This window comes from Pinus tabuliformis, chromosome 5_2 (assembly GCF_031772625.1).
Source record: "Pinus tabuliformis cultivar Carrire ecotype Pingquan chromosome 5_2, CPIR1, whole genome shotgun sequence".
Classification (NCBI taxonomy): Eukaryota; Viridiplantae; Streptophyta; class Pinopsida; order Pinales; family Pinaceae; genus Pinus; species Pinus tabuliformis.
This window is the reverse complement of record NC_142306.1, coordinates 1,132,735,567-1,132,750,389: the sequence shown is the minus strand read 5'-3', so window position 1 is coordinate 1,132,750,389 and position 14,823 is coordinate 1,132,735,567.

Below are 14,823 nucleotides of genomic sequence, written 5' to 3'. Positions count from 1 at the left end.
GACTCATTAAAAATTCACGACGAAAAATGAGTTTAGTCCGTCTCCTCGTACTCGTAACAAAATGAGGTCAACATCTATTGAACATAGGTTTATCTTTATCCGGATTTAATAGATTAATTCATGGAAAAGTAATCGATCTAGGTATACTATTAACCTTTTTTCACACCCAGTTAACAACTATGATAAAGGGACCACCATGGAGTCATTCTTTATGATCTTTTTAGACTCTCTAAATATGAAAAGACCACCGAGTTGTCTAGTTTGGACTCTTTAAATTACATAGACAAGATATAGAGTTGCTCTTTTTACGATCCTTTTCAGACTCTCAAAATATGAAAAGATCGACGAGTTTGCATGTCCGGACTCATTAAACTAATCAGATAAGGCATAGAGTCATTCTTTTCGTGGTCCTTTTCAGACTCTTAAAATATGAAAAGATCGATGAGTTTACCCGTTTGGACTCACTAAACTAATCAGACGGGGAAAGTAGACAATACAACTGCATTCAGTATTAGAAAGTGTGGTTTGGCAGCAATCATTCCCTTGAACATGGCACTCCCTCAGATAAACCTTCCTCGTGATGACCTCTCAATATGAATCCTAGCATCCTGTGAGTTTAGCCTAAATACCCCGATGTTCATACATCTCTGTATCCTAACACTCTTTGGTGTTCATGAGTCTAGTGCTGCATGGTTAAAACCGTTGTCACGCCTTCTATTGTTCAAGGGTTAACCTTTTGTTTCCTCCATCAACCCATCAAGAATATCCTTTCATCATGCCCTTTTTTGTTTAGACCCAATGCTCAAAGATTCCTCAAAAAAAAAATCATTCTGGTCCCGTTTCGTGTCGATTGATGTAGGACACATTATTGCCTACCTTTCAATAGGTATATTCCTATCAACTTCAACACTCTATCTAGGAAGACAACCCAGAAACACATCCAGTGCCTTGGTACTTACAGACATTAGTGGCAGGTTGCCTTGTGTTTGATCAGGGGTTCTCCTTATTGGCTCCTGGTTAAGCGATTCTACGGGTGTTCGACGACAAAAACATCTTTCACACTCGTTAGAATGTACTGTGCATCTTGGAGACCATTATTGGTGGCCTTCCTCGCATCTGTTAACAGTCTCCATTATTGACTAGTAATCAGATGATTTCGTGCATGTTTGACATCAATGCATATATTCACATGTATCGATCTATGCGGTTCAGTGAAGCGGAAATCAAGACCTTGGGTAGAGACTTGCATCACTCAGCCTTGTTTCATCTCCCAAGTTGCGTATATTGTTTTTTGGAGACAACTTATCAGGATGATTCTATTATGACACCAGATCCGCATTTTGCTTATCGGTGGCCAACATCGTCATATCTCTTTGGAGAAAATCACTCTGATATAGCTACTGAGCATGGGAATGCCCGAATCAGGACATGATTTTAGTAGTTTTATATATATTTGTGTTGTATCAGGTTTCCCATACCACCTGAAGCTCCAATCCTATATCTCTTTTTGGCGAAGAAGGAAAATTACAGTTAAGTAAAGTATTTCGGCCATCATTATAGCCTCTGATCTCACACTTTAGGTGGCATCTGTTATACAACAAATTGACCCCCTCATCAACTCAGAGGGGAAAGACATGATAGCTGAAGCAAAGACTAAGATCAAATGCTTTGTTTCCACACTAACGCTGGCTATGCACTGACAACCTGCTTTATAAAGCTTCTCTGTAAGCCTAAGGGAGCGTTAGCGACCCAACTAACTCTAGTTGCTAGTTTAGGAACAATGTTAGTGGACCCTAATGAAGTTCTAAGGGTCAAAGGAGTGAATTGACTCATAAATATCTAGATATTTGCTCCTAGATCTACTCAAGAAAAGCAAGGAAACATCTCAAGTTTGACCTATTTGGTGGATTTATAATCCTAATGATGGAGGCAAATGGGAAAGAGCTGAAAAGCATGACAACTTCATTGCTTTTACCCCAAGGAACTCATGGAGGAACTTGGCAACCCTAACTCAATTGCTACATAAGCAAAGCTAGGGCTATGGTGATAAAGGTTAGATCATTTGAAAGGATAGCATACTTGATTGTCGAGCATTGTCTCAAATCATAAGAAGTTGGTAAGAAGGGAGAGAGAGAGAAACTGGAGGGGTAAGGGAATGCTGATGCAACAGATGGTTGTAATCACTCTTCCGACATTAATATAGAACTGCAGTTGTACTATCTACTCCGTGGTGTTGGTGCTATAATTCATTCAGTTGTTTGTCCAATACCTTTTAGCATGAGTAGCTTAGTTATGTGTAACTAGATGTTCTTTTATGTATTCATATATTAGTTATCAAAACTGTATGATGTGATTATGCTTGTCTCTTCTATGTCTAGGACTTGATTTGGAGCTGGCTTAGGGGACTTCCACCTAGCTTCATTGTGCTCTCCAACAAATATACACAGAGGCTTGAGGTAATCTATTTGTCCTACTTTGATAGATAGTTATTGTTTATGAACATGCGTGTAACTTTGTGACGGTTGTAGATAATCTTATAGTTTGCCAAAGGTCTTGGGAAGACCTTTGAGGGTATCTCCATTCTCCATACACCGTGCATTTTATCCTACAACAACGTGAATGTAGAAGGATGATGCGCGTAAGATTTGGGAAGCCTCAGATGCGGATGAAAGCCAAGTATGATGGAAGAAATGGCCCGTGCGCCCACCTCTCTAGATGGGTACAGGCGTATGGTGCGCAACCTACACAAACACACACCGTCCTCTCGATAAACAAGCAAGAGAAGGCAAGACAATGGCACGAATGACGACCAGGAGGTATGATGAGACCAAGCGCGCCAAAGATTATCTTGCGAAGTACTGAACACGATCCGCCATGTGAAATGCACTGACTAGGACTTGTGCGTACCAATGGTTCTATGGGCTTATAGGACCATGTGAAAAACCTTGACCGTGTGGGTACTTCCAAAGCTGAAGTATGAAGAAAAAGCTGTAATCCCTATGGAGCATGCAAAGCCTAGTCCGCACATAGTGGCACCCATATATACGATGGTTCGCGAAGCCCAAAGAAGGAATCACACAACCGCAAGAAATAGAACGCATGGGACTTGAGGAAGAAATCCAACAAGGAAACCTTAGACTCCAAGAACTTGAAGAAGAAAGGGTATGGTTAAGAAAGAAAAGCACGCTGTTGGATGCAGAAGTCAAGAAGCTGGAGGACGAGATAAAGGAAGAGTTTTCACTAAAAAAACTAGGATGGTAAGACAAGGTGCGTACGATCAGGCTGACAAGTTTGAGAACTATCACTGTGAATTGATTAGTCTGATACCTTGGCTTGGATAGAATATTGTTAAGCATAGTGACCAGGGTAGCGCATTGCAAATGGTGACGTACACGATGTTGACCATAACAATAAAAGGTGGGGATTCACTAGGAACCATGACAGAGGACAGGATGGAACTCCACACAGGTGGTGCTGCCACCTGACTAGCTAAGGGAAGGATAGTCTTAGCGCTCCAGACAGTTGGAAGGGAGCATAGGACTATAAACTATTCTGCTTAGGAGCTGCACAATATTGGAGATGCACGTAGAAGCAAAGAGTCACAAGGTCCGCGACCATGCATGGGAGGCTGCGCTGCAGCGCGGGTTGGCCAGAAAATGACCGTTGAAGTCACTATTCACAATGGGATGCTTGACTTGAGGCCAAATGGAGCGGGCAACAGGAATTTAAGATGCGATATATGGGCAAGATGTGGGAAAATCTACTGCCAAGAAAGCGTTAATGAACCAGAATTGGGGGGAATGGTCGAATTCAAATTCAAAATGTGCTATAAAATACAAAGGGCTACCCAACAAACAACACCTGGTCATTTTTGAATTGAGCGATTGAGCAGAGCCCTCAGTGTTATGAGTCAAGCGTTGATTGAGCCCTTGAATTCGCGAGTGATAGATTGCAGCATAGATACAATGACAACAAGTAAGGAAGGTATGGGGATAGCAGAAGTGACCATCGAGGAGGCCGTGTAGGCCCTAATTGTGGGGGATGTTCCAAAAGGTGTCAGGATTGTGGTAGAAATCTCGAAATCACTGCACACGCCAAGACCCAAGAAGGGCAAATAAGAAATGGCTCCCGTACGCTTGTCCCCGCAGAACCCATTGCACAACAAACTGTCGATGGAGGAGAAATGGAAAACTGTCACTATAGAAACAGATGAAGAAGAAGAAGATTTGCAGGATCTTACCATCGTAGAAGAAGAAGATGAAGGTATGGAGGTGGATACTCAGCCTAGGCACTCTGCAACAAAACTAATCGCTTATGTCCCCCAGCGAAAAGGGAAGGCCAAAGTGCCCAAGGACCTGGATGAGACCAAGAGCTCGCTCCAGACCTTGCTCCTTCAAGATGACATTATGTTTAAAGGCATGCACCTGGGCTGTGTACCGACCATGAAATTCGAAGATTGGGACCTTGCTGACCACGAGAAGTTTCCTCACCTTGAGATCAGAAATCTCATGAAGCAGAACAATGCGGGGTGGTGACAACATTAGAGCCGCGGAAGTGGTTGTGCGGTGTGGAAAAGGCCAGGCTGCTAAACCTACTATGGGTGCCGAATTTCCACCACGCCCCAATAACCATTTTTGTCATCAGGTAGCTACTCTACCTGGTGCATGATCGGTATTTATGCCTAGAGGAGCCCATCCCCATCACGACAGACTTGATTCATTGCATTTCCCAGCTTCCATACAAAGGAAAGGACCCCACGACCATATCGGAAGGAAAGGGCAGTGATGTGGTCCTCGCGAAGGCCATGAAGACGAAGTACAAGCTGAAAAAGAAGAAGAGGGGTTATGTCATCTCTAGCATCAAGGACAAAGCGGTACGCATGGCAACCCAAATCCTGGTAGACAAAGTTATGTGGAAGTGCCGCGCAGATGAGGTATCTGCGTCGGTGATCGCACTGGCCGAGTAATGCACGGAGGGGGTCCAGTTTAACTGGTCCGAATTCCTCTCCACAGATTTTTTAGAAAATTGCCGCGAAGCCCAAGAACAGGGAAAAACGTGCCATTATGCATGGTTATTGCTGTCCATAGTGCTCGTAGCTGGGGAATTTTCGGAGGATAGTCAATTCCCCATAATTGACAAAGATTTACCGGAGGCCACAAAGTATGCTTCGCTCTGGGCCACAAAGGATGCCAACAGGATACACGACAACAAGATCTTCTGGGTGATCATGGAGATGACATCCGAATGTGGATCAACCGTAAGCCATGGTTGTCGCCCACGGTGTACAACAATTTGCATAATTTAAGGAAGACATGCATAACATATATCTCAGGGTGAGTAAGGATCCAACGAAGTAGTGGACAAAGCTACCCTTTGTAGCCACTGACGACGCCATTTTCAATGTCTTGGAGGCATGGCCTCCAGAATGGCGTGCCCCAGACATTGTAGAACTTGAGAGGTCAACAACACAAAAGAAGAAAGACGATGCCAAGCTACGCATCGTAGAGTTGGCCGAGAAATGACGGAAGGAAACAACATTAGCCGAAGTGCGGGCAACATAGGAAGCAACACAAAAAGTAGCTGAGCAGGAAAAGGCTGCAGCAACAACAACAACACAAGAAGCTGTCACGAAGGTGGCCAAGGGCTAAACAATGCCTTCACAAGGTCAAGTAGTAGAGGAAGCAGAAACAAAAGGAGGAGGCATGGACACACAAACTGCGTCCACACAACTGAAGCACCAACACTTGGCAGAACGAGCAGGATCACTGAAGGAGGTCAAGGCTTCAAAATTGCCCATTGACCTGATCAACCTAACTGAGGGTGATCTGCATGACATCAGCGAGATGGTGCACGATATCATAAATGAGGCTCTCCAAGATTTCATGCAGGAGAACCAGATTGTGTTGGGGCCCTCAGAGCACAGTTGTAGGAATTATAGGTGTGACCCCTTCAGGTTGGTACCCTTTCAATCGACCTTGCAGTTGGATCCATGGCAGCAGAGCAGATGTTGCACGTGTGGACGAAGAACACAATAGTGTTGCCAGAAGGGGCTATAGTGACATCACATGAGGCCGACAGGTTTTTGGTTAGCACGATGAAAGGTCTCGGTATTAATCTAGCTACCCTTCCACGTGAGACACTATGTCTATTGCAGGATGGGATAACAACAGAACTGCGTGCTCCAAGTCCTCAGCAAATAGAAGATAAATATGGAACAACTCAGCTTGCAGCACGACGAATTGGTGTCACAAAATCAACAATTAGTGCAGGTGATAGGCGATGCTTGCTGAAGCGTCTCAGAGTTGGTCATCCCAGCAGATCTACCAGCAAAAGTGCAAATCCACAGGTTAGCAGCAGGAGTCTGTGAGGCCAGGGAGGAAATGACAAAGGTTCAGCTGGAGTTGAATCTTCAGATCGCTGAGCTGCGATTAAAGGTGCAGCCATCCACTCCCTCAGAAGTCAAAGAACAACGCGCTAGCGCTATCGCAACGGTATGAATCGTACCAGCATGTTGGAAGAATCACTTGAGGTCGTCACAACTCTGTAGGAGGACCCCAACATCTAGCGCTTAGAGATAGAGGCGCGAGAACTCCAACAACAGTATGACAGTGTCCAAGGAACTGCACAGATAGTGGTCCTCACCCAGTGGCTTGTGAGGATGCAGCAGACTAAAGCACTGAAGGAGCAGGTGGACGTGGCACGACATAAGGAGGCAGTCCTAAAAGCGTGCGTCCAACCTTAGATTGACGAGGCCTTCCTCATCATGATAGAAATTGAAGGCAAGCTCGCGCACATACAGGGGATGCACACATTAATGTAGAGAAGCAATCTAGACACAGAGGTCTCGGAACACTGCATGCAACAGATCCAGCAAGCAGCAGCTTAGTGCGTTGCTGACCTCCGCGCAGTTCGAGAACAGTTGGAGGGACTCCATGTAAGGATTGTCGCACCAACAGAGTGACTCGAGGGCGAGTCACGATGTTTGTGTTTGCGGCATATTGGGCATGGAATCCCTCCAAGGCATGTTTTGGGGCTCAAAGCCCAAGTTTTGATCGAATTTTGTTGTAAAGCTCTGCGAATTATGGGCGTGGGGCATGAAAGTATAATAGAGTCATAAGGTTGTCCACCCTAGTTTTGTAATGTAATGTCGGCTGGATAGACCTAGCCATGGTCTGCGGACCATGGGATTGTAGAAATAGAGCGAGGCTCTAAGTTTAAGTGAGATAATGAATGAGAGGAGAAGAAAGAGTCGAAGTAACTAAGTGAAGTGTGTATTTGGGTCGTAGAGTAGGAGAAGGCTCTGCAGTTGAGTGTGCAGAGGCCTAGTAGTCCGCAGCTGAGTGTGCGGACCCTTGCAGCTGAGTGCACAGGGCAGAGTCAAGTCTGTAATTGAGGAAGGAATTAATAAAGAGAAATTTTATCATAATTTTGTGTATCTATTCTTGGGTCGATGCCTGTTTGATATAAGTTGCAAATATATTGTTTATTTACTGTGTGCACCCATATGAATGGTTTATGATGTTAAGTATAACTTAAAGCATGCAAGTAGGCTAAGATAATCAACTAAAGATGGAATGCTAGTAAAGTCTTGGGTAATAACGTAGAAGCGCAACATTTAGCCCTTGAGTATGGCTATGTGTAGATAGTATATCGAGCCGTGAGGTACGGGAAAGTCCGCGAAGCAACCTGCGCACAGGGTCAAACAACGGACCAATTGAACTCATTAGACATCTCTAGGGTGTAGAAACCTAGTTCTAGCACCCTCCCATACTACTTCGGGTGAGACCTCAGTCCGCGCTTCGTGGACTGTTGTCGAAAGGGCCAGTAGTATCAGAATTTTTTTGGCTAACTTAACTCTGAACCTGTGTTAGGCCCCAATAAGCCAACACCAAACAGAGTCTGCAGAAGTTACCTCATCATGATTTTAAATAGGCATCATTATTTCCAACAATGTCTCCAAGATCTGCTGATGCTTTTCAATAGGATATCTTTGATAGGTTGCACTAAGCCCTCAATGTCTGCACAAAGATAATTCTATGTTTTTAACCTTCTGTTCTTTATTGTTGTGGTAACTGTTTTAGGAGTCACGTCTTCTCACTATTCTTACCGTCGTGATATCTTACTTCCAAGAAACAAACTCACAAACGCTTCAATGTTGGTGTTGTCTACTGCTCCCTTCAAACAATGACAGATGAAACTTTATTTTCCCTTCACAAAATTGTTCTATACTTGATTAATTCATCACAAGTCCAAGCCTTTCAAAGATTAACCCAATCAACAAAATTTCTCGTCCTTTGGCTTCTTTCTTGTTGGACCTTCGACTTTCTTCCTTCTTGCTCGATCTTCGGCTTCCTCTGTTCCTTCAAGTTCACGAGTTGTGAACTGTTACTTCTTCTCTCTATAATCGATGCCCGAATACATACATCAAGTGAAGCATTTCAACTTGTATATATATATGAGTTTTGCCAATAAACGAAACGACTTGTTCATTGGTGGAGGGGCCGACTTGTGCATGATGTGGTATATTAAAAAATATCAGAGGGCCTTTTGTTAATATTCAATCAATTATAACTTAGCCTTTTTACATAAGTCACATTATAAGAGAGGCTATACCCATATTATAATAGAAGTCTGGTAGTCCCCATATGCCACGTCACTGCTAATCACAATCGAAACTTTTCGGAGGTCTCTTAATATGAAATATGTTAGAGAGGCCCGTTTTAATATTCACAAGGTCCATATGGAGGTCCCACATGCCACATTATTAATCTCAATCGCAATTATCCGAAATCCCGCAATCACAACTCTTAATATCACCGATGTAACATGGCCAATATGCATACTGCCTATGAAACATATGCAATATAATATTAAACAATAGTTAATAAATTTGTCGGGTCCACAAACTCATCGCAATTGATGATCCATCGGGTCTATCACAATCGGTGGTTTGGTGTCCATGCCCTTATCGAAATCGGTGGTCCGGAATACTATCACAATCGACGGTTTGTCTATGTCAACTCTTAAGGTTTGTGATATGACTCCCATCGAGGCAGACATGATATAACATAATGTTATATTGTAATGGTCCAGCGGGTATGCAATACACATATCGCAATCGGTGGATTTGGGGTGGTGATATATAATAAACTTTTATGGTTTGCTATTTACGACGGATGCGATATTGTACTAAGGCGTATTGCAATGGAACCATCGGGTTCGCAATAAATATTGCAATAAGAGGATTTGAATGTAACAAGGCTTCAAGACTTGTGACGCGGTGGATGCGATATTGTATAGGGTTGTTACCATAACCTGTTTCGGGTTCGCAGTAATATCACAATCATGATTTTACGCGGTGACAACCATTTAATACTTGTGATATGAAACTTTCGATATGACATATGCGATATTCCTTTAAAGCTTGTTGTATTGGAACGGCTAGGTCCGTAGCTCAAATCACAATCACAGGTTTTGTGCAGTGCCATATAATAAAGTTGCCGATATAAGCCGCCAATGTGTTTTGTGGTCTTTACTGTTAACTCCTCCGTTATGGCTTCTCTTCCAATATCTCTTCTTTGATGGCTTCCGATAAACTGCTCTAATGGGTCTACTGCTTTTATTCTGTTTGTATATTTGTATTTAATCCACTTGGATCTTCCATCTCATGATATCATCATATATCAAAAATTTATCACTATGAGCATTATGATCAATGGGAATCAATAGGAAACATCATGTATCAAAGAATTTTCCATCACAAACACTGCTATATTAACATCAATGACAACCTAGATTAACATCCTTCATAGGTGAATCACCAGGCCAAGTTATAACTTTCCCTTTGATGAAGATAACCCTCATCCCTTTGTCTTCCAATGCAGATACAAATACCATATTCTTGATTAATCCTGGTACAATCATGACATCTTGCAACATAATTGATTCCCCAGAATTTAGCTAAGATTTGATGGACCCAAAACCTTTCACGGGATGTGTAGATATAAATCCAAGAATGATCTTTAGCTTAGTGTCCCTCTCTACCAGGTCAGAGAGGACTTATTTAAAACAAAATAAATGATGAGTGTCCCCAGTATCAACTAAATAACTATCTCACGAATTTGGTGGAGAAGAACTAATAAGAGCAGAAATGAGAATGTATTCAGATTTATTTACAACATTACTTTCATACCTGAGAGCCTTTGATTGCTTTTGAGGAGGATTAATTTCTTCACGGCCACTTGAGGAGTCTCTTCTTCTTCTTTCATATCTCATGTCATGGTTCTTCTTTTGATAATCCTTTCTTCTTTTTTTATTGAAGTTGCTTCTAGTGTTGTAGTGATGTCTCTTGTACCTTTTGGGACAATCACGAGCATAATGACCTATCTTGTGACAATTGAAGCATTCAATATGAGATAATGATTTGTCATATCTTCCTTTTGAATTATGAGAAGGAGGCTTCCTTGATGGACCCACTTTTTCCTTCTTCCTTTTATCATGAGAGATATATGTAGCGGGCTCTCCCTCTTCATGTTTTTGAATCCTTCCTCTTGCAATCATTCTTGACTCTTCTTGAGTGAGATTTCCAACAATTTCATCAAATGTCAGAAGGACACTGCTGTTGATAATTGTAGTAATGAAGATCTCCCAAATAGGAGGGAGACCTCTAAGAGTCACAAATCCTAGCTCTATGTTAGGCATGTTTTCTCCAACCCTCTGCAATTAATCTCTAAGGCGAGAGATCCTCATAATGTAGGATTGAACTGTTTCCCTTTGTTCATCTAGTTTCCTTGAGTTGATCTTTCAACGTGATGATTTAATTCAAGTTGTTCACTTCATACATGGCGGCTATCTTGTCATACTTGTCTTTAGACTTTTGCAAATTCCCAACATAAGCAAGTAAATGATCTTGTAAACCATCAGCTATAATTTTCTTTGCTTTAGACTCACCTTTCTTGTACTTGTTCTTGAGAGAAGCAGAAGCATTTTCTAGAGGCTCAAGCATTCTTCCTCAGATGCACTCCATCACATCATTGTTGTCAGCTATGATATCTAATCTGAATTTCCATGCAACAAAGTTTGATGCATCACCCAAAATTTCATGCTCCTTGAAGGTAGAGGACGACTTCTTGTCCTTGAAAAGGTGATCTTCTATTTGACGGAGATGACTTCAAAGCTTTTCTTCTCTTCGGCTTGAATTTCACCTTTTCTCTAATACCATGTTAAAATTTCAGATTGTCCAATGCTGTACCAGTTACTTTAACCCAATTTATCTTTTATTAACAATGCATCCAATTTGTTAGTAGTATAATTAATCGTAAATGTAACTGAAGAAAGAACAACATATGCAGTGATAGAGAAGACAACAACACAACCATAAGAGACAATAGATTGGTCCAAGACCAGGGAAAAACCCCACTAGGGGGAAACCCTTTCAAATCTTCTTCTTTAGTAGATCGTCATGAAAATTTTACAGCAGAGAGTACAATGAGCCCAATACATATAATTTGTAGCAGAAAACAATAGATCAGATCTACAAATCTGTAACAAAAATAGAGAAACTCAGATCTAATGGATCACTGAATGATCCAGGTGGATATTGGTGGCCACCTTCCAAGTCCACTTGGACCCCCACCATTGTTTCTTTCAACTTTTCAGTTTCCTTAATTGTAGCACAATTTACTATTTTTAGCAGTTTTTCAGGTCCAAAAGTTCCAGAGCCGTTTTGAGGCCCTAAATGACATTTTTTGGGAAAATTGGGAGTAACATTGGTCCATTTTCCCAAAGTTGTAGTTCTCAGATAGATCTTTCTAACGAGATACTGTACGTGTCAAATGGAGATCGTATGCCAAAGTTACGACACCGGGTAGTTGATGTACCAATTTACCCAAACGGGGCCCACAGTTTGGCATTTCATCTTCTAGGGTTAGGTTTTTGGATGCTGAGGGTTTTCCACTGTTTCTCAACAATAAATAGGCCTTCAAGCCTCATTGTAACACAACTCAGAGGCATGTAGCCACCACATCTCTTGTCAGAGATAAGATACCATCGCCCTAGCTGGTCTATTTCCATTATTGTTTGTAAGCATATTTCAGTATTTTACATTAATGAAATGAAGTATTATTTCGGCTGCATCTTTGTGTTTATGGTTATCTCTGTAGTTTGTTGCGTTTTTGTTTAAATCCAGATCAGTGGTATCAAAGCGGTCTGCTTTTTCTCTATTCTTCTTTGCATGTCCCCAACGAGGTCGGGATATAAGGAATTAGGGTTTGAACTGGTCGAACCTTTACAAGACCAACCTCGCAAATCTCGATGGCCTCCCATGGCAAATGAAAAGAAAGACGAGGGTGCAGGAGATCCTATCAAAATTTTGCTCAAAGAAGCCCTCAAGCAACAATGGAACGCAATGATGGACAACTTTGCCCAGATCCTTTAGCGGCTACCCAAGGGCGACACATCGGCTTCTAACAGCTACTCTAGAAACATCACACCGTTTAGGGTACAAGTTAATTTTGAAATCCCCATATTCGAGGGTCAAATAGATGTAGATGTTATCGATAAATGGTTAAATCTGCTAGAGAGTTATTTTTCTGTTCATGATTTTTCTAGTCGAGAAAAGATTATTTTTGCTCTTCTCAAAGCAATCCCCCACGTCAAGGATTGGTGGGAAACCTACTGTGAGCAGAAGGATGGAAGTACAGGCTCACTATTTTTAGCCGAACCCACTCGGGATTCATTCCAGGATGCCATCAAGGAGTAGTACTACCCTATCGGAAGCTATGAGGATCAATACATAAAGTGGACCACGCTGCGGCAGGGGAGGGACCAAGACGTGCCAGAGTTTACCAATATTTTTCATACCCTTTGTTAACACCCAGGTTGTTCCCTATGACTCCCAAGGGAATACGACCGGGGTAACCACTAACCAATCTTTGGATCACAGTTTCTAGCCAAATTGTAATCAGAGAGGGCTCTCTCTTTATGATTTGTCTCTGTTATGATGGTGTTTTAGGCTAGGTATTATGCTCAGGTTTTGGTTTATGTTTTGGTTGAAGGATTTCTTTCAGGGCTTAAGATGTAGTGTTTAGAGAGTAATATATCATTGGGCAATGGAGTCTGGAGTTGTGAAATGCTTGGAAATGCAGGATTGGTGGTGTTCGAACTGCAGGGCCTATTGTGTATCTCAGACAAACAACGTTAACTTGAATGGTGAAGCATGTCAGCTGACAGAAAGCAATTAAGAATTCTCTATTAAGCTGGTGAGGTGAAAGTGAAACACGTTGCACAGGAGCAAACTTGAATTCCTGAGACAAAGGCCACTGTGAAGAATGTATTCTGAAAGTGCAGCAATTAAGAATTACACTTATCAAGATTATAGATGAGGAAAACATTCATTAACAACACAGATTGAACTCAGGGTATTTCTTGAATAAATCCTGAAGGTTATTCTTTTTCCATGTTGCTAAATATTCAAACATTAGAAACATATATGGATATTAATAAATGAAAACACATAACAGAGAGAGTTACAGAGACTTATTGTAATGTGTAATACACAGGAATCCAACAGTTTTCAACAGACACCAGAACGCATTCAACACTTCAGAAATCCGAGAAATTCCATCACTTTCTTTATTAAACTTCTGAAAGGATTACAGCATAAGAACTTCTTCAGGAGAAATCAACAACAACCCTTGCAAACTCATGCGAAGGGGACTTTATAGGAATGCTTATACAAAATATCTTAGGCATTGAGTCATCTGAGAGAGAAATATCTTCATTACTTTGTTCAGAAAGTAGAAAAGAAGTTATTGCAGCTTTGAATGCAACATAAATGCTCTTTAAGTCTGTCAGAGGATATTTTGACCTTTGGGGGTCACTGAGTCGGTTGCAACGCTTTGCTTTAATGCTGATAAATATGCCTTTATTTTTGCTGCGCTGTATTTTCTCGGCCCTGCCACCTGTGACTGCGCTTGCTGCTGTGGTGACCGAACAGCTTTGCTGAGTTGGCTCAGCTCTAACCTTTAATGCATGCTGATTTTGTTGAACCGTGCTTTACATAACAATTTATATTTTATAAACAAAATTTGGTGAATGCCTCACTGTTTATAAAATTTTCTGTATTGCATTTGTCCACCAGTCCTGTGTAGGGAGTTGATGCCTGAGAATTGCATCCATTGTCTCCTCTGCTTCTGTATATTTATAAAAATTTGGGGCCATATCAAACAAGTGCGTGATTTCATTCATTATAAAAAATAGATTTTCTATCTTACTATAGAAAATCTGTCCTGTAATAGGCCCTGTATCATCTGAAGTGCTGGCCTTCTCATTGATCTGGGTTGAAGCAAAAACGTTCACTCTTTTGGCATACTGTTCATGGGTGAATAGTTTCCCTCCGCTGTTCAGTAAGCTAGGGAGTCCTCTGCTTTGCAATATCTGAAATCTCTCCATGAACCTGTTTACCTCAGTTTGCATATCCTGGGATCTTCTTTCCAGAGTCTGCACCAGATTTCTCAGAGTAAGAACCCTCCTGATCATTTGAATAGTCTCAGTTCTGTTTGTAATTCCCATGGTAGCTAACTGAGAACTTGTTCTATTGTTGAGTACATTAATCATTCTGTTGGCCACTTCAGGCATATTGCTCAATAAAGCTCTTGATCTGTGAACCTCCTTCTGTGCCTTTGGGATGAGCTCTAATTTCTCATGGATTGTCTCAATATATTGCCATTGATTGGCCAATATTGGACCATAGCATTGCTCTAATTTCAGCTACAATTTTGTCTAGTTTGAGCTCATTTTCCAGCTCTTTGATCTTGTCTTTAA